The following is a 22,993-nucleotide window of genomic DNA, read 5'->3' as shown; positions in this document are numbered from 1 at the left end:
ACACACACTAGGGACAAGTTTTTAAACATTTATACCAAACCAATTAACCTACAAACCTGCGCTTCTTTGGTGTGTGGGAGGAGACCAGAGCACCCAGGAAAATCCCACATGGTCACAGCGAGAATGTACAAACTCCATACAGGCAGCAACACTGGACAGGATCAAACCGTGATCGCTGGTGCTGTAAAGCAGCAACTCTACCGCTGTGCTGCACTGGTTGTTTTTAGAAAACATGAACAATTCACATTTTAGGCAGAAAAGTGCCTTTCAGTTTCTTGTCTCTAATTGTTATTTGATGTTAGCTGATATAACAGACACATTAATTAAGTTGCAAATATGAAACCCCCAGTTAGCACCAAGGAAGTCGCCATCATAACTAGTATCTATTAGTGCTTCATGCATGCACTCCCCACAGAAGCATCCAAACTGAATTTAATCCATGCCTTGACCACCAGCCTGAGATCGAAAATCTAAGCTGGCAGTAAGGAAGTGTTGACAGGGCGACAAGCTTTGGATGTGCTGCTCAATGCATGTACAGGTATATTTAACATAGAAACATAGACAATAGGTGCAGGTGTAGGTCATTCGGCCCTTCGAGCCAGCACCGCCATTCAATATGATCATGGCTGATCATCCAGAATCAGTAACCCGTTCCTGCTTTCTCCCCTAATCTGTCAGGGGCAATGCTTGTAACGCAGGACGTCAGAATGAAGGACAAAGTCAAACAAAGTAAAATGAGCATTCAGAATTTACTGGATGGCCGGGCTCCAAATTAACATCATTTAGAGCTACAGGGGATTTTAATTTTTTTATTTTTATTTTTTTAATATTTTATTTTATTAGAAGTTTTTAAAAGTGGTTGCAGGTTGAGATGTTGTGACTTACCAAGAAATATACCAAGCAAATAGACACAAAATGTTGTAGTTACTTAGCGGGACAGGCAGCATTCATGGAGAGAAGGTATGGGTGATGTTTCGGGTAGAGACAGACGTGTCTGAAAGAAGGGCCTCGACCTGAAACGTCAACCATTCCTTTTCTCCAGAGATGCTGCCAGCACCTCCAGCATTTTGTGTCTATCTTCAGTTTAAACAAGCGTCTGCAGTTCCTTCCTACAGATAGAGCAAGGAACTGCCAGAAAGAGGGGAGATTGTTCATAGTTTATGCGAATCATTGCCTCTGCCCAAACACTGATCTTAGCTTTTCCTCTCACTTGCAAAGTGGTGCCCCTCAGCAGAACTAAGCTCATGATTATGGCCTGCTGGGTAGACAGACGTACGATGTTAAGCCATTCACAACAACAGCCATAAAAGCCTGGGTTTCACTCTCTGATCTGTGCTCCCTGCTTGATTTTAGCAAATAATTTTAGTTTAGAGAAACACTCTTTGGTCCACCGAATCCACGCTGACTATCGTCAGCTATTTTTGTGTACCTTTAGTCAAGATTAGTTTGGATTAGTTTATTGTCACGTGTACTAAGGAACAGTGGACTGCTTTTTGTTGCGTGCTGACCAGTCAGCGGAAAGATTATACGTTACTACAATAAAGACATCCACAGTGTAGAGATACAGGATAAAGGGCATAATGTTTAGTGCAAGATAAAGTTCAGTAAATTCCGATTAAAGATAGTCTGAGTATCTCCAATGAGGTAGAGAGTAGCTCAGGACCGCTCTCTAGTTGTTGATAGGATGTTCCAGTTGCCTGATAACAGCTGGAATGAAACTGCCCCAGAATCTGAAGGTGTGCGTTTGCACGGCACATCTGTGGAATTTGGTGAGGCTTAAGGAGACTTATGTCGAACTTTCTCAGCCTTCTAATGAGGTACAGATGTTGGTGTGCTTTCTTCAGATCCAGGTCTTCTGACCCTCAGACCTACATCTTTGGAGTGTGGGAGGAAAGCGGAGAACCCGGAGGAAACCCACGCAGTGCTATAAAAGCACTAAATGTAGCCGCAAATGAACACAGGGGCGATACAAACTAAGGGACTGTGGTACACTGTGAAATCGACAGAAGGATGGAGGGTTGGGTGTTTATGCATGCTATTTTCATGATATTTATTTTAGTTGTTTATCTTTTAATATTTTACCTTGTATGTATCGTTAGCTTTTAGAAATGTTTGAATGGTGCACTGACTGGCTGACATTTTTTAATTTCATTGTACATGGTTCATGTTACAATGACAATGAAGAAACTATTCTATTCTATTCTATTCTATTCAGTCACAGGAACAACGTGCAAATTCCGTACAGACAGCACCCATAGTTAGGATGGAACTGGGGTCTCTGACACTGTGAGGCAGCAACTCTGTGAGGCACCTACCTCTGTGCCACTATAATCCAGAAACATTAATGTAGAAAACGACATTTTAATGTCGAAACAAAGAACTGCAGATGGTGGTTTCTATGCAAAAGGGTACAAAGCGCTCGGTGGGTGAGGCAGTAACTCTGGATAATGTGGATAGGTGATGTTTTGGGTCGAGAATATTCTTCAGAGATGTTGCCTGACCTGCTGAGTTACACCAGCACTTTGTTTTGAGTTACACCAGCAAATTGCTTTAATGCAAGAGAATATCCTGCAGAAGGGCCTCGACCCCGAAACGTCACCGATCCATATTCTCCAAAGATGCACCTGAAAAGCGAGATCTAATGCATGTAATTTTCTTGGCTCGGGTCTTTGCTTTCGAGAATGAGCCTGCGGACTGATGTAGTCCGACACTGGGGAGGGTTTGATGTGAAGTCCACTGGGGCATTTGTGTGATGCTTGAGGGGAACTGAAGATATGGTTCAAAGAATCCACGATCAAAAATAAAAGGAAGAAAGAAATATGCTCACAAAGCCGTCAAAACATGATGAACAGCGCACAATATGAAGCAACATTTATCTACTTTTATTGCTCCTGTTATACCCTGAAGGACATATGTAGAATACTATTTGCCAACCTCCAGGATAAGATTAATTACTAATCACTGGACAAGGCCATGGGCGACTTGGGAATAAGGTCACAGGTCCATTCATTTCTCCTGCACAGGGCTATTGGTGAGAAACAAAACCTATTTGGGATGGAGGGGGGTGTGGTGGGGTGGGGGGAAGATAGCTATATTCACTTTTCATTGGATGTGGGAAGATTGCACAGATGAAGTGTGAAAATGCACACCTCCAGATTCAGGGACAGTTTCTTCCCCGCTGTTATCAGGCAACTGAATCATCCTATCACCAACTAGAGAGCGGTCCTGGCCTCCCATCGACCTCATTGGAGAACTTCGGACTATCTTTAATTGGACGTTACTGGACGTTATTCCCTTTATGTCACAGTCTGCCCTCTCCTCATCCTCATCCACTTCACCTCCCAGTACTTTTCCACCGGTCCCTCCTTCTCCTCACCTGCCTGCCTGCCACTCCCCTCTCATCAGCCTAACTCTCCTCACCTGTTGCACTCAGCTGCCTCTGATCACATATTAACCCGGTATATAGACTCTCCTCACCGTTCACACAGTGCCAGATTGTTCTCAGCATTCATGCAAGACTCTCCAGCGATTTCCCGACTGCCTACACGGATTCGAACCTGCCTGCCCCTGACCATTCCGTCCTGTCGTCTTCCCGGATAGCACCTCAGCCTTCTGTCCCCGACCTCCTGGTTTCTGTCTGCCTCTCTCCTGGGCTGTTTGGTGTGTCCCTGCAACGGCTCCTCGACTTCCAGCGTGACTTCGACTCTCCTTTCGTCTGTCCCTCGCTGGTTTGTTTGCATCGTGTGTTGGATCTCCTGGTTACCGGACCTTCCGCTACCCTGACTACGTCTCCTGCCTGCCCCTCTTCGGAACCCTCGCTCAATCCTGAGCCTCTGTGTGAGTAACGTGTACCCATTCCTGTGTTACTACTCTGTGTTACAGTATCGTTATAAGGTTCATGACCAATTATACCTGCCTGATTCTGTGCTGCTATTGGGTCCAAGCTATACCCGTTACACTTTATCCTGTATCTGTGCCCAGCTTGATTGTTATCATGTAAAGTCTTTCCTCTGACTCGATAGCTAGCACACAACAAAAAAGCTTTACACTGAACCTCGATACAAGTGACAATAAAGTAAACTAAACTAAAACTCAGAATGGGAGAAGGGCGGAAACATGACATCACAGCAAGATTTAATAACAAGGTGAGGAGAGGGATGATGGTTCGCTGGATGGTATGGATGAAGGCGACGGCTGCAATGGGCAATGGCTAGCTGCCGCTGGGGCTTTGGACATGGTGCCAAAACTGGAGGTATCATCGTGACGTTTAAGAAACATTTGGACAGATGCATGGATAGAACAGGTTTAGAGGGACATGGGTCAAATGCAGGCAGGTGGAACTAGTGTAGATGGGACATGTTGGTCGGTGTGGGCAAGTCGGGTCGATGGTCCATGTGTCTGAAACGATGACCTGGCGATTCTTGCATATGGACTCTTTCAAACCTCAGAAGCTGGTCTATATCAAAAAAAGACATAACATGCTGGAGTAACTCAGTGGGTCAGGCAGCATCTCTGGAGATCATGGATTGATGATGTTTCAGGTTGGGGTCAGACTGAGTGCGGGGTAGGGGGCAATGGGTGGAAAGACAAGGAGCAGGACAGAGTATGGTAAGCAATGGGTGAACTCACACAAGGGGTGTTTTGTGAGGCTGTTTTTTAGACAAAGGCCAGGGTTGAAAAGGTATGTGTGGACCTGAAAGGATAAAGAGCATAGGAAGGAACTGCAGATATTGGTTTACACCGAAGATAGACACAAAATGCTGGTTTAACTCAGTGGGTCAGTCAGCATCTCGAGAGCAAAGGAATGGGTGACGTTTTGGGTCGGGACTCTTCTACAGACGGATAAAGAGTTACGAAATGTGGAACTCGAGGGTAGAAAAGTTGCGAATTGTGTAGCTGGTGGGAAGGGGGAGGGGGTGGGGAGATCTTGGACGATTCATTTCACCCCCTCCATGACACACTGGTCAACCTGAGGACAACCTTCAGCCGGGGTTCAGGGAAAGGGGAGTTGCAGGGGAGAGGGTGGGGGGGGGGGGGGGGGGGGGTGGGAAGGGTGACTGATCTTGGCGGAGAAAGGTTGAGGAGGAAGGGGCTGTTTGTGGGTTAGTTACCTTTCATCGGAGAATCCAATGTTCAACATTCAAAATAACAGCAACCTTTTGGCTTTGGTATCCACCCTTTGGGCTGAAATTTCTAAGGACATCCATCAAAGTGATAAAAAAAATATAAAAGCTAAACAGAAATGACTATATGTGTCTCTATAGGTTTTCTGGCCAAGGTTATGAATTTATTAAGACCTTCTGCTCATTCTAGTCTTGCTGGAGATCTCTGCATCTGAGTGTTAAGTGGCTAATTAAGCTCGGTTCCACTGTGTTTCTACATCCGTCAAGACTCTTGAACATTACAAAACACTAACTACCAACAGTGAAGGACTTTGGGCTCTTTGCACAAGTATTGCCGTTTTTAATTTATTGAATTTTTTGGGGTTTATTATTTTGGATCGCGGGCAATACAGCACCCACTCCATGACACACTGGCCAACCTGAGGAGCACCTTCAGCAACAGACTGGTTCCACCAAGATGCAGCACAGATCGCCACAGGAGATCCTCCTTCCCTGTGACTATCAAACTGTACAACTCCTCCTCCTCCTTCTTCTGTCAAGGGGTAGACTATCTCCCCCCCCCCCCCCCCTCCCCTCCCCCTCCCAATCTTTACAATCTCAAATCCTTTCCACTCATCACTTTAATTTCATGTTTCATGTATTTTGTGTTTTTATGACTGTCGGCAGATGAATTCCCCCCTGGGATAAATAAAGTTCTATCGTATCGTTGTCTTTGAGTAGCGCGTTTATAGGACTGCCGCGCTTCCGCAAGTAAAAATGTCATTGTTCCGTTGTCGGTACACACAACAATTAAAATACTTGATGTTTAAGAAGGAACTGCAGACGCTGGAAAATGGAAGGTAGTCTGAAGAAGGGTTTCGGCCCGAAACGTTGCCTATTTCCTTTGCTCCATAGATGCTGCTGCACCCGCTGAGTTTCTCCAGCACTTTTGTCTACCTACAATTAAAATACTCTTGACTTGACCTTGGCTGGTGATTGCTTCCAAAAGAAGGATGTGTAGCCGTAGGACAGGGTCCTTAGGAGGTTTACGAGAATGATCCCAGGAAGGTTTGGGTTAACATATGATGAGCGTTTGACGGCACTGTGCCTGTACTCGCTGGAGTTAAGAAAGGATGAGAGGGGGGACCTCATTGAAACTTGCCGAATAGTGAAAGGCCTGGATAGAGTGGATGTGGAGAGGATGTTTCCACTAGGCCCTCAAGGTCTTCTGTGCTGTCAAGGTCGACTGTGGGAGATGCCTCCGGGGCACAAAGGCTGAAGGTTGCCGGGCGAGGAGAGGGACGATGGTTAACTGGATGATCCGGACGGAAGCGGCGGCTGCAATGGGTCTTTATGGCCAGTAGCAGCTGGGACTTTAGACATGGCGCCGAAACTGCAGGTACTATCGCAACGTTTAAGAAACATTTTGACAGGTGTACAGATAAGACAGGTGTGGAGGGATATGGGGCAAACGCAGGCAGGTGGGACTAGCGTAGATGGGACGTGTTGGTTGGTGTTGGGCCGAAGAACCTGTTCTCGTGCAGTATCATTCTGTGGTTCTACGGACAGTGGAGGCGGTGGAGTCGAGATGGAGGGAGACTTGGGTCGGTGGGCCTGGTTCCATGCTGTACAACTCCATGGCTTGGCGTCTCTTGCATTTGGACTCAGTGGACTTTTTCTATACATTCTGTACTTGGTCTGGGATTGTACTTAGTGTGTGGCAAAAATCTTGCTGATATATGCAAAAAAAGAGAATTTCACTGCACTCTGGTGCACGTGATATTAAATAAACCATTGAACCATTGAAGTAACAAGTGAAAACCAATGACTAAATCCATCGGCTGATGACTGAGACGTATTTTCTTCCACTCCCCACCAAAGGCACACTGACTCCTACTGTATGCATCTGCAACACTGCCCTGTGATGTTGGATCACAGGGGCGCCCCTCTCCTTTCAAAAGATACTTCTCCGTACCTGGAGGGTATGTGGGGATTCAGTTGCCTTGTCTATTGATCAGCACTCGGCCAGAAACAGTAGGAACAAATTCTGGCTGATTGATGTTGGCTGTTAGCTCCTGGATCTCAGATGAATGTCCAGTGTTTATTTCCAAGCACTGGCTTCAACACAACAGGAATGCTTACAGACAACGGGGGTGGATTTCCTGAGGGCTTCTCCACTTTGTGAAGTGGAGGGAAAAGTTTATTTGGGTTTGGCATTGGTTTATTGTTGGCACGACGTACCGAGATACAGTGAAAACTTTTGTCGGTGTTCTAACTGGCCAAATCATACCATACACGTTGACTGTAGAGGCCAAGTCATTGGGCATTTTTAAAGCGGAGATCGATAGGTTCTTGATTAGGAAGGGCGTCAAAGGTTATGGGGAGAAGACAGGAGAATGTGATTGAGAGGAAAACATTGTTTAGTTTAGTTTAGATTAGTTGAGTTTCGTTTAGAGATACAGCGGCCAAAGAGGGCCTTCGGCCCACCAGGTCCGCGCCCTCGAGTGATCCCCATACACAAGCACTATCCTACATACTGGGGACAATTTGCAATTTTGACCAAAGCCATATTAACCTACAAACCTGCACCGAAGACCCACGCAGTCACGGGGAGTACATATGTACAAACTCCGTACAGACAGCACCCGTAGTCAGGATCGAACCCGGATCCCTGGCGCTGTGAGGCAGCAACTCTACCCCAGCGCCACCATGCTGCCCTAACCGGTCATGATCGAATGGGGGAGCAAACTCAATGGGCCTGTCTTATACTCTTATGAGGACAATCAGCCATACAAAAGTACTACAGGCAGTGTAAAGAGAAAACTACTAGGATGCAGAGTATAGTTTTACAGCATTGTTGCGTTACAATTACAATGACCTAGCATTACAGTTACAATGTCCATAGTGAGGTCGGTTGGAAGACTGGGACACCACCCCCAACTTATTCGCGGACTGTTCAGCCGTCTGATAACAGCAGAGAAGAAACTGCTCCTGAATCTGGCGGTATCTGCTTTTATGTTTCTGTATCTTCTCACCGACTGGAGAGGGGAGAAGGGGGAATGGATGTGACAAAGAATCCTTGATTCTGTTGGCCTGAGGCAAGGTGAAGTGCAGAAGTGGAGTGGACGGTGGAGAGACAACTGGCGATGGACTGCACTTCTAGTGAAGGTGAGGAGAATCACAGGTCATCTTCATTCTCATGCACATAGCCACAAAATTATTCGACCCGTAAGGAGACCTTTTGAATGAATCATTCAATGAGCCCGTCTGCTCTACCCAATATCAGTCACTGTGAATCACCTCGGTCTAGAGCCAGAGCCAGGTCCCTCTGAACATTCTGATTCAACCTGTTTCATCAGTTCTTTAAAACCTGGACTCCAAATAAGAACAAATTGCTCTCTGAAGTATTTGCTCCTCATTTTCTCTCTCATTCTCATGCCAATCAGTTTCATGAAATATGAAAATGAAAAAAATTATATGCATACACACACAGAATCTGAAGAAGAGTCTCGACCTGAAACGTCATCCATTCCTTCTCTCCAGAGATGCTGCCTGTCCCGCTGAGTTACTCCAGCATTTTGTGTCGATCTTCGATTTAAACCAGCATCTGCAGTTCTTATATATATATACACACACACACACACACACACACACACACACACACACACACACACACACACACACACACACACACACTTCTCAGAATTTGCAGCAGTTTCTCCTTGCACTAACTTGATCCATGTTGTCTCAGATTTTTGTTTCATTTATGTTACTCTAGCTGAAAATAAAATACTTCCCCTGTGCATTAAACTGAAATGCAGAATAAACTCTGTCTGTGTTACAATCTCCCATCTCTTGATAGCAGAGTTTTCACATGGTGACACTGGCTGAACGCTGAAACATCTTGCTACGTTTTCTGATGTTTATTTCCATCACATCCTGTTTGCCTTTGAGGAATCCTTTATTTGAATATTCCTCTGGGGGCTTCAATGATTTAAATTTACGTCTGCGCTTTCCCTGACTCTGTCTTCATCTGAGTTATGAACGGATTTACGCCGTTGGAAAGCTTGTCGACTTTTGTTTATGTGACGTTTAGGACAAGAAAGGTTTTGCTAATCCAGGCTTGATGTGTTTTAAAAGTAGCTCCGGTAACACCGTGGTTGCGTGGGGAGGGAGAGATGTATCGAAGCGGCTTGTGGGATGAGAATTCACCAGCGTGGAGGGAAGGAAGCAACGCTTCAGGATGCATGTCAGAGGGGAGTGTGGAATTGACAGTAGACTTTTTTTTAAAGTGTGGACAAAGAGGAGGGATATTTTGGAATTTAATGCACATCCACCAGTGATCTTGTGAATTCATCCAAAGGCCATGAAGAGTTTAAGGCTGCAAATGTTACAAAAATTCAACGGATGTGTAACTTTCTTATTGAACACAAGTTGCAAGCATTAGAACTTCATTTATGCCACGTTCTTTAGTCTTGGGTCACCAAAATAGAAGATTGGTTAATGTGAGTAAAGTAATGATAGGGAGGTACGGTTCGATTTGCTATGGTCTATAGGTGTAGATATGGTCCGACATATCCTAGAGCACCTGAGTTTAAGGTGAGGGGGGAACATTAAATAGGAACCTGAGGGATAACCTTTTCACACAAAGGTTGGTGGGTGTATGGACCAAGCTGCCAGAGGAGGTAGTTGAGGCAGGGACTATTGTGACATTTAAGAAACATTGGTCCATATCCCTCCAAACCGGTCCTATCCATGTACCTGTCTAACTGTTTTGTTAGCGTTGGGATAGTCCCTGCCTCAACTACCTTCTCTTGTTTCATACGCCCACCACACTTTGTGTGAAAAAGTTGCCCCTCAGATTCCTATTAAATCTTTTCCTCTTCACCTTGAACCTATGTGATCTGGTCCTCAAGGGAGGTGGGACTAGTGTCGATGGGACATGTTGGCGGGTGTGGGCAAGTTGGCCCTAAGGGCATTTTTCCATGCTGTATGACTCTATGACATTGGGAGTGAAGAACAGAGAAATGCTCACAGTGAGACCACGACGTGCGGAGTAACTCAGTTACACAAGGAAAATGCAGGAAAGGCCAATTGATATACAGAAAAACATGCAGACACATACACATGTGCACATGCATCCAGACATATGCACACACTCGCATTGCCCCTAGTTTGTAGGAAGTGAATGAGAGAGTGGGATAACTTGGAACTAAAGTAGAACCAGTGTATACAAGTGATTGATGGTTGGTATGGGTGAAGTGGGCTGAAAGGCCCGTTTCCACACTGCATCTCTAAAATGCAGGAACCTGAGGGTTAATGTTTGTACACAACATGTGGTGGGTGTATGGAACGAGCTGCCAGAGGAGGTAGTTGAGGCAGGTACCATTAAAATGGTTTCAGGTGCATTGATAGGATAGGTGTAGAGGGATATTGGCCAAACGCAGGTAGGTGAGACTAGTGTAGATGGGGCATGCCGGTCAATGTTGGCAAGATGGGCCGAAGAACATGCTTCCACGCTGTATGACTCTGTCTTTATCTCTAACTATCTAAATAAAAGATGTACGGAAAATCGGGCAGACATAGGTAACGAATGACTTTGCAAATTGACCAGAGAGAGGTAGACAGATTTTATCAGTGAATTTTCGGGAAAACATGAGAGAGATATAACATGGAACTGAGAGGGAGGAGACAATGATGGAGACTGTAAAGAATGGAGAGTGTTGTATCGTATCGTCTCGTAAGAATGAGGGACAGAAAATCAGAGAAAGAATACGACTGGCAGAGCTCATATTGAGGATTGTTTCCCTTTGTCAGTTTCTATCTGTCATTTTCATAGGTTTATAATGTACTTGATAGCTCAGTTAATAAGGAAATAAGGGAAATCAATTATAACAACTGTACATAGTTATTACTCCAATACTGCGTGTGTGATGCCTGATTAATTACCATACTTACTGTAACAAGTGGTCTGCCATGGTAATAAAATCTTAAAAAGCAGCCAGCCTGGAAGATATGAAAGATTATGGAAATGCCTGTTCTCTGAGGGATAAGTGTCCTATTTGATATATTTTAATATCTGAGTTTGTAACGCAGGGCATGTTTGCTCGCAGAGGGAGCTGAATTCACAGTGAAAGTATATTTTTCTTAGTTACTTGGTGATTTTTCAGTCATCTGCTGTGCATTACGCACTCCCCTCATGGTTCGGTGGGAATTGGGGAACCGGGTGTGTGGACTGCAGAAATACTTCAAACCACAATTTCCCTCGTCGACTGAACTCCAAGAAGCCAATAACTCCTGTGCCCCCTTCGTTGCTTCTTACGTCAACGAATAACTTATAATATGAAAACAGAACGGCTTGTATTTCTTCATCAGCTCTCACAAGCTCAGATATCACTGTGCTTCCATGATACTGGCCATGTGCTTCTTGACATGTGTTCACTGCTGTAATATGGAAAATACATCGGCTGATTAGGACTTTATACTTTAGCGCGGAAACAGGCCCTTCGGCCCACAGAGTCCGCGCCGACCAGTGATCACTCCAGGCACTAACACCATCCTACACACTGGGATCAATATACAGTTTACCAAAGCCAATTAACCTACAAAGTTGCACTTCTTTGGGATGTGGGAGGAAACTGGAGCACCCGGAGAAAACCCACATGGTCACAGGGAGAACGTACAAAGTCCATACAGCCAGCACTGGTGGTCTAGGATAGTACCCGTGTCTTTGGCGCTGTGAGGCAACAAATCTACCGCTACGCCACCGTGCCACCTCACCTCTGTGCCACTCTCGTTGCCTCTTACAAATAACTTATAATATGATAAAAGAAAGACGTATTTCTTCAGCAACTCTCACAGGCTGAGATATATTTTACTGGCAAAGTAGAAACATAGAAAAATAGGTGCAGGAGTAGGCCATTCGGCCCTTCGAGCCAGCACCGCCATTCAATATGATCATGGCTGATCATTTAAAATCAGTACCCCATTCCTGCTTTTTCCCCATATCCCTTGATTCCTTCAGCCCAAAGAGCTAAATCTAACTCTCTCTTGAAAACATTCAGTGAATTGGCCTCCACTGCCTTCCGTGGCAGAGAATTCTACAGATTCACAACCCTCTGGATGAAGAAGTGTTTCCTCATCTCAGTCCTAAATGGCCTTACCCCTTATGCTTAAACTGTGATCCCTGGTTCTGGACTCCCCCAACATCGGGAACATTTTTCCTGCATCCAGCCTGTCCAATCCTTTAAGAATGTTATATGTTTCCATAGGAAACCCCTCTCATCCTTCTAAATTCCTGACGTGTTTACTGACGAAATTAGAGAATACATTTGCTGATGTCCTTCAGACAGTGTGTTGGTAATAACCTCATAATCTGTGTCAGTGATGATCGTGGGGATTTAAATATTGCCACGATGCCTGGCTAAAATAATCTGTTCTTCAATGTAATGTTGGCATTGGAATGATGTTTAGGTATATGTTTATTATTATAGTCACATGTATCGAGGTGCATTGAAATGCTTCGGTTTTGCATGCTCCCCAAATAGAGTGGATATACTATACATAAATACAATTAAGTCAAACTCGCGTACAATCGATAGAACAAAGTGGAAGATAGAGAGGGCATAATATAGTTCTCATCATTATAGCACATTAGACTTTAGAGACACAGAATGGAAACAGGTCCTTCAGCCCACTGAGTCCACACTAACCAGTGATCACCCCGTATACTAGCACTATCCCAACACACTGGGAACAATTTACAATTTTACTGAAGCCAATTAGCCTACAAACCTGGACATTTTTGAAGTGTGGGAGGAAACGAGAGCACCCGGAGAAAACCCACGCAGCCACAGGGAGACGGTACAAACTCTGTACAGACACCACCTGTAGTCAGGATTGAACCCGGGTCCCTGGCGCTGTGAGGCAGCGACTACCACCACTCTACTGTGCTGCGCAGTTTGAACAACAGTGATGAGATTTTGATGATGGGGGGAATGGCTTTGAAAGATGCATTAGGCCGATTAAGGTGGAAATGGGCCACACTATCACAAAGGCATCTGATATAGAATAATAGACTGGGCGGGGCTAATTTAGTGCATAGGGCAGAGTTGTCGAAGGAAGAATCAGTATTGATCACGCCCATTATGTTGATAGAATCAGGTCAAGGCAATTAAGAATCTTAGATCGACACAATATGCTGGAGTAACTCAGGCAGCATCTCTAGAGAAAAGGAATAGGTGACGTTTTGGGGTTGAGATCCTTCATTATGCTGATGAAGTGTTTCGACCCGAAGCGTCACCTAGTCCTTTTCTCTAGAGATGCTGCCTGACCCGCTGAGTTACTCCAGCATTTTTCTGTCTATCTTTGGTGTAAACCAGCATCTGCAGTTCCTCCTTCCACAATTAAGAACCTTGCTCACTGGAGAGGAGACGGAGCAGGATTAGAATGGAGCACATTGCGCAGCAGAGATTAGAATGGATCACAAAGAGCGGAGAGGTTAATGGTGGACAAAGTTGAGCTGGATGTTGGACAAAAGGTTCTGCAACAGAAGACGGAGGTGTCTCCCAATTGCATCGTTATTTTGGCAGAACGGTCTATGAGTTCCATGGTGGGCATATCAAAGGTCAGAACACAAAGCTTGTCACTGGACAGACTTAAAAAAATCAGGACATGATGTACGTATTAAATCATCATATCAGGAAGAATTATGGAACAGATGAAGGCTGTGCAGGGCATAATAGCCGCCTTCTTTTCACATCACCATCTTAGACATAGAAAGGCATAGAAAGTGAATAGGGCTGCAGGAGTAGGCCATTCGGCCCTTCGAGACCTGCACCGCCATTCAATATGATCATGGGTTCTGATCATCCAACTCAGTATCCTGTACCTGCCTTCTCTCCATACCCCCTGATCCCTGTTAGCCACAAGGGCCACATCTAACTCCCTCTTAAATATAGCCAATTGAAAAATAGGCCTCAACTACCTTCTGTGGCAGAGAATTCTACAGATTCTGGATAGACTTGGTTTATACTCTGTAGAGTGGAGATTAAGGGGGATCGTATAGAAAGTTAACAAAATTCTTAAGGGTTGGGACAGGCTAGATGCAGGAAGAAATTGTTCCGATGTTGGGGAGTCCAGCGACAAGGGCGTTCCACAGCTAAGGATAAGGGGGAAATCCTTTACACTCTCTGCCACAGAGGGTAGTTGAGCCAGTTCATTGGCTATATTTAAGAGGGAGTTGGATTGGCCCTCTGTGTGTAAAAAATGATTTTAGACGTAGAAAAATAGAAATAGCTCATCTCGGTCCTAAATTCAATATGACTTCCCCTTTATCCTTAAACTGTGACCCCTTGTTCTGGCCACTTCCCCTCTCTGTGTGAAAAATGTTTTTTTCATCTGGAACCCCAATCCTTCCTGCATCTGGACCAATCTTCCTGCATCTAGTGTCCAACTCCTTAAGAATTTTGTAAGTTTCTATAAGATCCCCCCTCAATCTTCTAAATTCTAGCGAGGACAAGCCGAGTCTATCCACTCTTTCTTCATATGAAAGTCTTGACATCCCAGGAATCAGTCTGGTGAACCTTCTCTGTACTCCCTCTATGGCAAGAATGTCTTTCCTCATTTCTTGTTACAAATGTTGGCCTCGCAGTCATCGTCTGTCCTGAAAAGGACGCAAGCTTCTGGCGGCAACCGGTGGAAGCCATCACTTGTCGCAATAGATGATGGTGGTAGCAGAATTAGCTCGGGATACTTCCAGTATCCAGCCTTGCGACGTGTACACTTCTGCTGTGGGGCCGTCATAGAGTCAGAGTCATACAGTGTGGAAACAGGCCTTTTGGCCCAACTTGCCCACACCGACCAACATGTCCCAACTACACTAGTGCAACCTGCCTGCGTTTGGCCCATATCTACCAAAAATCTATCTTATCCCTGTACCTATCTAAACATTTCTTAAAACGTTGTGATAGTACCTGCCTAAACTACGTCCTCTGGCAGCTCGTTCCAAACACCCACCACCCTGTGCAATAGTTACTCCTCAGGTTCTCATTAAATCTATCCTTCCTCAACTTAACATCGGGAACATGTTCCCTCAACATCGGTAACATGTTTCCTGCCTCTAGTGTGTCCAAGCCCCTAACAATCATTGAAATATATAAGATTGTTAAGGGCTTGGACACCTAGAGGCAGGGAACATGTTCCCAATGTTGGGGGAGTCCAGAACCAGGGGCCACAGTTTAAGATTGAGGAGTAAGCCATTTAGAACGGAGATGAGGAAACACTTTTTCTCACAGAAAGTGGTGAGTGTGGAATTCTCTGCCTCAGAGGGCGGTGGAGGCAGGTTCTCTGGATACTTTCAAGAGAGAGCTAGATAGGGCTCTTAAAAATAGCGGAGTGAGGGGATATGGAGAGAAGGCAGGAACGGGGTACTGATTGAGGATGATCAGCCATGATCACATTGAATGGCAGTGCTGGCTCAAAGGGCCAAATGGCCTACTCCTGCACCTATTGTCTATTAAGCCTATGTCCTCCAGTTCTCAATTCCCCTACTCTGGGGAAGAGACTCTGTACATCGTGTCCATGGATTGGACGATATGCAGGGTACTCTTTATATGGTGCTTTATTGTCACGTGTGCAAATGCACAGTGAAATTATTTTTTGGCAAAAAGTTCAGTAAAATATTGCCATTCCGAATTAGTAATCCATGATTAGCAAAGTGTGCAGAAATGGTCCACTGAGATTGCGTGCAAGAGGCACCAGGTTTTGGCGCCATTTTCAAAGTCCAGTCCGTGTTCTAGGTCTAATGAGCGGAGCCCGCTCCTGGCGAACCCCAGGCTGTTGCAAGGCCTCCAGCCGTCACCTTCCCTTGTACGTCTGTATCGTGCAGCGAACCGACGTCCCTCTCCGCACCCGTCCACCTTTGTGCCCGGCGGAGCCTCCCGCAGCCAATCCCGAATGTGCGGAAGGCCGTACCCCAGTTCAGTCTCATAACCAGCCTTGCTCCTCATGCCCCTTGTTGCCTGCTTCTTCCTCTCTGGTCTTTCTTTGGGGGACGAGCAGGGGCCGGCTTGGTGTGTGACGTGTGTTCATTTCTGTGCTCGCTAGATGATGTTAAGTTCCCAAACCCTCCCCCCTTAATCTCGGATTAAAAACTGCTCCCTCCCTCCTCTATAACTATTTTTCTTACTGGCACAAGGAATCAAAGTCTATGGTTCCCAAAAAGAAAAAAATTGTTTGGTTTAGTAAATGCCCAAACTCAGATGCACTTATTTTCAATATAAATTCAATTGTCCAATGTAAGAGCAGAGGCTGAGAACAGACCCACTATAGAAGTTTATTCCCCCTCTGATCTTGGTTGGTGTGGGCAAGTCGAGCTGAAGGGCCAGTTCCCTCTCATGTATGTATCTATGATACTATGAAAGGGCACTAAGTGCTGGACTAATTCTGGACCAAGGCAAAAAAGGATGAGATATCAGGGCGGCATCTCAGGGTGGCATCTCTGGAGAACATGGATGGGTGACGTTGCAACTCGAGTGCCGAAGGGACCAAAAGGATCCCGACAACAAAACGCCGCCTCTCCTTGTTCTCCACAGATGCTACCTGACCTTCTAAGTTGCTCCAGCACTGTGTCTTTTTTTTGCAGTTCCTTGTTTCCTTTACTTTATATGCTGAGGATATCTCATCCTTTTTTGCCTTTCAAGCCACCCTCGTAAATGTCCTCTTCTACCCTTGTACTTCTGAAGAGGTTCACTTGCCTCCTGCTGCCTATACTTGGCATAGGTCTCCTTACTTCTAATGTCCAGTGCCTCAATATTTTTCAGACGATGTGCTTAGCTTTGTTCTGCTTTTTTTTTTAAGTTCAGTGGAAAACAAAGGCAATGTTTAGTGGCCTGCATTGATTTTAGTTTTGAAAGAATCAACCTTCTCCTCTGGTTCTACCTGAGCTGCAGTTATTAGTGACTCCACTGAATGACTTAAAGCCAACATTAACTCTGGGCTCCAGTGTGTTAATAACCTTCAAAAGCCATGTTACAATAAGCTGCCAAACATCAGCTAATGGGTGATTGACCTCCTGAAATAACACTGTGGTTCAATCTACTCCTTATTATACAATGTTATATTTAATGTGTGATTATCTAAATATTACCCTTGAGGAAGGTTCAGGCTTCCACCTTATTAAGGAGATTTCAAGATACTTCCACTGCCAATAAAAGCAGAAAACGCACCGATAGAGTGAAGATAGACCCAAAATGCTGGAGTAACTCAGCGGGACAGACAGCGTCTCTGGAGAGAAGGAATGGGTGACGTTTTGGGTCAGACCGAGAGTCAGGGGAGAGGGAAACTGGAGATATGGAAGGGTACAAAGAGCACATAAGGTGTGAAAAGAACAGATCAAAGCAGGCGATGATCAGGGAAATCTACAATGGTTTATTGTTGGCTGTGGGGAAGCTGACAATGAGGCAAACAAACAACCTCATATTCCGCCTGGGCAGCTTGCATCCTGATGGCATGAATGTTGAATTCTCCCAATTTTGCCAGCCCTTGCTGTCTCCTCCCCTTCCTTAACCCTCGAGCTGTCTCCTCCCATCCCCCCGCCCTCGGGCTCCTCCTCCCCCCTTTTTCCTTCCTTCTCCCCTCTCACCCCTCATCAGTCTGAAGAAGGGTTTCAGCCCGAAACGTCGCCTATTTTCTTCGCTCCATAGATGCTGCTGCACCCGCTGAGTTTCTCCAGCAATTTTGTGTACCTTTGATCTTCCAGCATCTGCAGTTCCTTCTTGAAAACAATAAAATTAATCAGGATAGTAGCAGAACTAGGGTGGGGGATGGATGGAGAGAGAGGGAAAGCAAGGGTTACTTGAAGTTAGAGAAATCAATGGTCATACCGCTAGGTTGTAAACTGCCCTGACTCAGGCTGATTCTGAGTCTGAAGAGGGATCTCGACCCGAAACGCCCCCCATTCCTTCTCTCCAGAAATGCTGCCTGCTCTGAAAAGTTACTCCAGCATTTTGTCTACCTTTGATGTAAAGCAGCATCTGCAGTTCCTTCCTACATGTTCCAGTACAGTGAATCAGAATTAAAATCTGAATCGCACCACAGCTCAGCAAGAAGTTATGTGATGAGAGAATGCATCTGCCGAGTGAATCTATTTTACTTGGCTGGATTAAAGTGGCTGATATTCACTTCTCTGTGTATTGAGACTGTGGGTCATCCAACTAAACTGCTTCAAATTTAGCATGTCTCCAATGATTCCTACAAACTCCTACAGTTGCATAGCAGAATCGTTTGGGAACAGCTCTGCCCAAGACCTCAAAAGCCATAGACCAGTCCCCATCATTGGCTCCATCTACACCGCACGCTGCCCTGGAAACAAGCCAAAACAATCAAAGACTCGTCCCTGTCCCACCCTGGTCATCCCTTCTTCTCCCTGGTCCAATATGGCAGAAGGTACAGAAGCTTGAAAGTGTGCACCACATTACTCAGGAACAGCTTCTTTCCATCTGTGACCAAGTTTCTAACTGGTCTTTTCACAAACTAGGGTACTGTCCAATTCACCTCTACCCCATTATGGACATTGGACTTTGTCTCTTCAACTGATGTGCTACAATGCTGAGGACAATATTCTGCACTCTGTATCTTCCCCTTAGCACCATCTATTGTACTTGAGTTTGACTTGATTGTATTGTGTATAGTATTATCTGATCTAATGGGATTACATGCAAATCAAAGCTTTTCACTGTACTTCAGTACACGTGACAATAATAAACTTAAATCTAAATTGTGAAGGGATTTGATGTAGAGTCATAGAGTGATAGTGTGGAAACGGGCCCTTCGGTCCAACTTGCCCACAATGGCCAACATGTCCCACCTGCCGGTGTTTGATCCCTATACCTCCAAACCTTTCCTTTCCTGTCTAACTGTTTCTTAAATGTTGGGATAGTCCCAACCTCAACTACCGCCTCTGACAGATTGTTTCATACACACGCCATCCATTGTGTGAAAAAGTTACCTCTCAGATTCCTATTAAATCTTTTCCTCTTCACCTTAAACGTATGTCCTCTGGAATAGCTACAGAGGAGTTACAGTGGCAGATGTGGAAAAGCTTGTTTCACTGATAGTGCAACTAGGAACAAGAAACCAATTTAGGATTAGATTGCTTATGAGGCAAATAAGTAAGTGGTTTCCATTTGGTTTAGAGTCTGGAGAGTTCAGAGATACAGGATGGAAACAGGACCTTCAGTCCACCATGTCCAAGTTGACCATCGACATCTATTCACACTATTATCATACTTTCTCATCTACTCCCTACAGACAAGGGTCAATTTACAGAGGCCAATTAACCTACAAATCCGAAGATAGACACAAAATGCTGGACTAACTCATTGGGCCAGGCAGCATCTCTGGACAAAAAGGAATAGGTGACATTTCCGGTTGGAACCCTTCTTCAGATCCGAAATGTCACCTATTCCTTTTCTCCAGAGATGCTGTCTAACCCGCTGAGTTACTCCAGCATTTAGTGTCTATCTTTGGTATGCATCTTTCCTTTGCATTTAACCTGCAAACCCGCATGTCTTGCCGATGTGAGAGGAAACCGGAGCATCCTGAGGAAACCCATGCGGTGGCAGGGAGAACAAGCAAACTCCACACAGACAGCACCTGAGGTCAGGATGTGAGGCAGCAGTACTACCAGCTGTGTGCCACTGTGCACTGGGCCTTTTACACTCTGTACCTCTGCCTAAAAGGAGAAGGGAACATTGATGGAATGAAACTTCAGAACTAGCATGAAATGCACTTGTATCTCAGGTGAAAGCAATCACAAATTAATTGTTGCTCCTGGAACCCTCTCTTTCCGAAAAGGACATGGTTGTTGAAGCAGGAACAGTTTCTTCCCAGCTGTTATCAAACAGCAGAACCGTTCTCTCATCAACTAGAGTGCGGTCCTGACCTCCCATCTACCTCATTGGAGACCTTTGAACTACCTTTAATTGGACTTTATCTTGCAGTAAATGTTGTCTCCGTTATCCTTTATCTGTGCACTGTGGTCGGTTTGATTGTGACCATGTCTGGTCTTTCATTTGACCGGATAGCACGCAAAAGGCGTTTCACTGCATCTCGGCACACGTGACAATATAAATAAACTAAACCAAATGAAAGCTTTTAGGACTGGACAAAATGTCAACATACTGTCGCTCTCCACAGAGTGTTTTCAGCAGTTTCTGTTTCTATTGCAGATTTCCAGCAGTTTTAAACACACCTTGGAATAAATACATTGATGAATCTATACCAAAGGCTGAGTGACATGGAACCATAGGGCAGTACAGAACAGGAACAAGCTCCTCAGCCCACCTTGTTTGTGCCAAACATGGTGCCAAGTTAAAGTAATCCCCTCTGCCTGCACATACTGTTATCACCATTGAGACACCAGCATTGTTTCCTGGAGCACAGTCCATACTCCACGGGAGCACTGCATTCGTGGAGGAAGATATTGAACTAACTAGTCCCTTGGCAGACATCCTGACTGAAACTCGCCCTGTTCAAGCCGCATAGAGTTTGCTCTTTATTGTTAGATCCTCGCCTGGATCCGAATGTAACAAACACATTGCAAGGACATTGAACAGAAACCATTTGATTTGTTCGTCTGCAATTCCTTTACATGCCGGTAACATGAGTCTTCTGGACGCCAGTTAGTCTACTTTAGAGACATAACGCGGAAAACGGCCCTTCGGCCCACCGAGTCCGCGACGACCAGCGATCATGTTGTACACGCTACGGCAGGGACAATTTACCGAAGCCGATTAACCTACAACTCTTTGGGACGTGGGAGGAAACCAGAGCAGCCGGAGATATTTTCAAGGGAGAGGTAGATTTAGCTCTTACGGCTGAAGGAATCAAGGGATATGGGGGGAAAAAGCAGGAACGGGGTACTGATTTTAGATGATCAGCCGTGATCATATTGAATGGCGGTGCTGGCTCGAAGGGCCGAATGGCCTACTCTCCTGCACCTATTTTTCCATGTTTCTAAAACCCACACGGTCATGGGGAGAACGTACAAACTTCGTACAGTCAGATTGAAGCAGGGTCGCTGGCGCTGTGGGGCAGCAACTCGCTCGCTGTATTAAAGTTGGCCGCCTTGTTTCCAATCATCTATTTCGGAACCAGTCCACACTTTGGGACGTCTGGTAAGAGCAGTAAATAAACTAGGGGACTATCAGCCCCGGGCCAACAACATATGACGGTCTAGTTTTCTTTAGAGTAGGACGGAGCTGCAGATGCGGGTTATGTACCGAGGATAGACACCCAAACGCTACAGTGACTCGGCGGGTCAGGCAGCATCTCTGGAGACAAGGAATAAATAGGTGACGTTTCTGGTCGAGTTTTCTTCAGACCGAGCATATTTTTTTTAGTACTTGTCGGTTGCGAATTCCGCTTTTCGTTGGGAAGATGAGACGAGACGTGAAGGGCAACAGAGGTGACTTTAGACTGAGGGGCCGAACCAAGCATTGGGGTTTGAAGGCGGGGACTTCCCCGGGCAGCCAGAGAGAGGTGCTGAGGGAATGCGCGTCCCGATTTCCCTGCATGTGCCATGGATATGCCAAACATGTGAAATACTGCCCAGGCTCCCACACTATTCGCCACTGGATGGCAGCAACGTTCTGCTGTTGCTTTTTTGAGGGGGGTGGAAATAAAACGGAAGGGAAAGAGAGAGGAGAGGAGAGGAAAAAAATCATTGCGCATTTTGTCATCCACGTAGCACAACTTTCCTGCCTCCCCTCCCCTCCCCCATCTATTCCTCTTTGAACTCCAGCCCCCTGTACCCCACTCTCTCGGGTCACACCCGCGGCTGCCGAGGGTGACACAGCGACAGGCCACGTCTGAGGGGGTGGGTTTCAAGGGGGCTTCCAGCCGGTCGCTGTCCGTTCAGGACCACCACCAAAACCCAACCTCAGCCGTTCAGAATGAAGGATCGGCCACGCTAGCCTTCAAGCCTGACGCGTACAACACACACACACACACACTTCCCCTTATCCCAAATTCTCCAGAGAATGAGGGGTGAGGGGTGGGGGGATAAAGGGGCTCATAAAGTTACATTCTCCTGAGCCTCGACCCCAAATCTTCCCCAAAGAGAATTCATTGTCCAAACTTTGTAAGGTGTTGGAAACTGAAGCGATTACTGAGATGTGAGGGTAACGGAATTTTGAAGCAACGAGGCACATTAAAGGGCCACCGGTTCGTGTGGTGTGAAGGGGTCGCTTGTCCCACGGGAGGGGAGAGGGGGATATCCCCCTGCGAGTTGCCCCCCGTTGTGCCTTGCCGCTCTTACTCGGCTGATGTAGAGGGGGTGCGCGCTCGGCTGGCTCAGCCTCAGCCTCACTCATCCCCTGTGCGTGTGATATTGGTCCAGTCCAACTGGTTGGTGCCGCTAAACCGGGGCTCCGATTTGGTCTGCTGGCTATCTATCTCCCCTCTAACACACACACACACACAAACACACTCTCTCACTCACACACACAGTAACACACACGCACATCCGTAACAGTTGCCTCTCTCCCACTCGGGATTTATCCAGGGCAGCGCTCTGCAGGATTGGATCGAAGCGTATTGGAAATCTCGCTCTCTCGCTGTGTCTCCTGCTCTGGATTGTCTACATCTCGGCTCTGCCTCCCCCTACGCCACATGATATGTCAGCGAGCCGGCAGAAGCACCGGTCCCCTCAGCACGGCGCGCCCGGTGCCGCGGCGTGAATTTGGATCCGTACGCGTTGAGACACAAGCCTTCGACCCACCGGGGTCCCGAGCGCTGGAGATGTCGGCGAGCTCCGCGCTGAGGTTTCTACTGCTGTCCTTGTGTGCGCTACTGTCGGCTGCGGCTGGAGGTAAGGTACCTCCACACGC

Source organism: Leucoraja erinacea, chromosome 5, assembly GCF_028641065.1.
Source record: "Leucoraja erinacea ecotype New England chromosome 5, Leri_hhj_1, whole genome shotgun sequence".
Lineage (NCBI taxonomy): Eukaryota > Metazoa > Chordata > Chondrichthyes > Rajiformes > Rajidae > Leucoraja > Leucoraja erinaceus.
The sequence above is the reverse complement of the archived record's forward strand: the minus strand, read 5'-3'. Positions refer to the sequence as shown.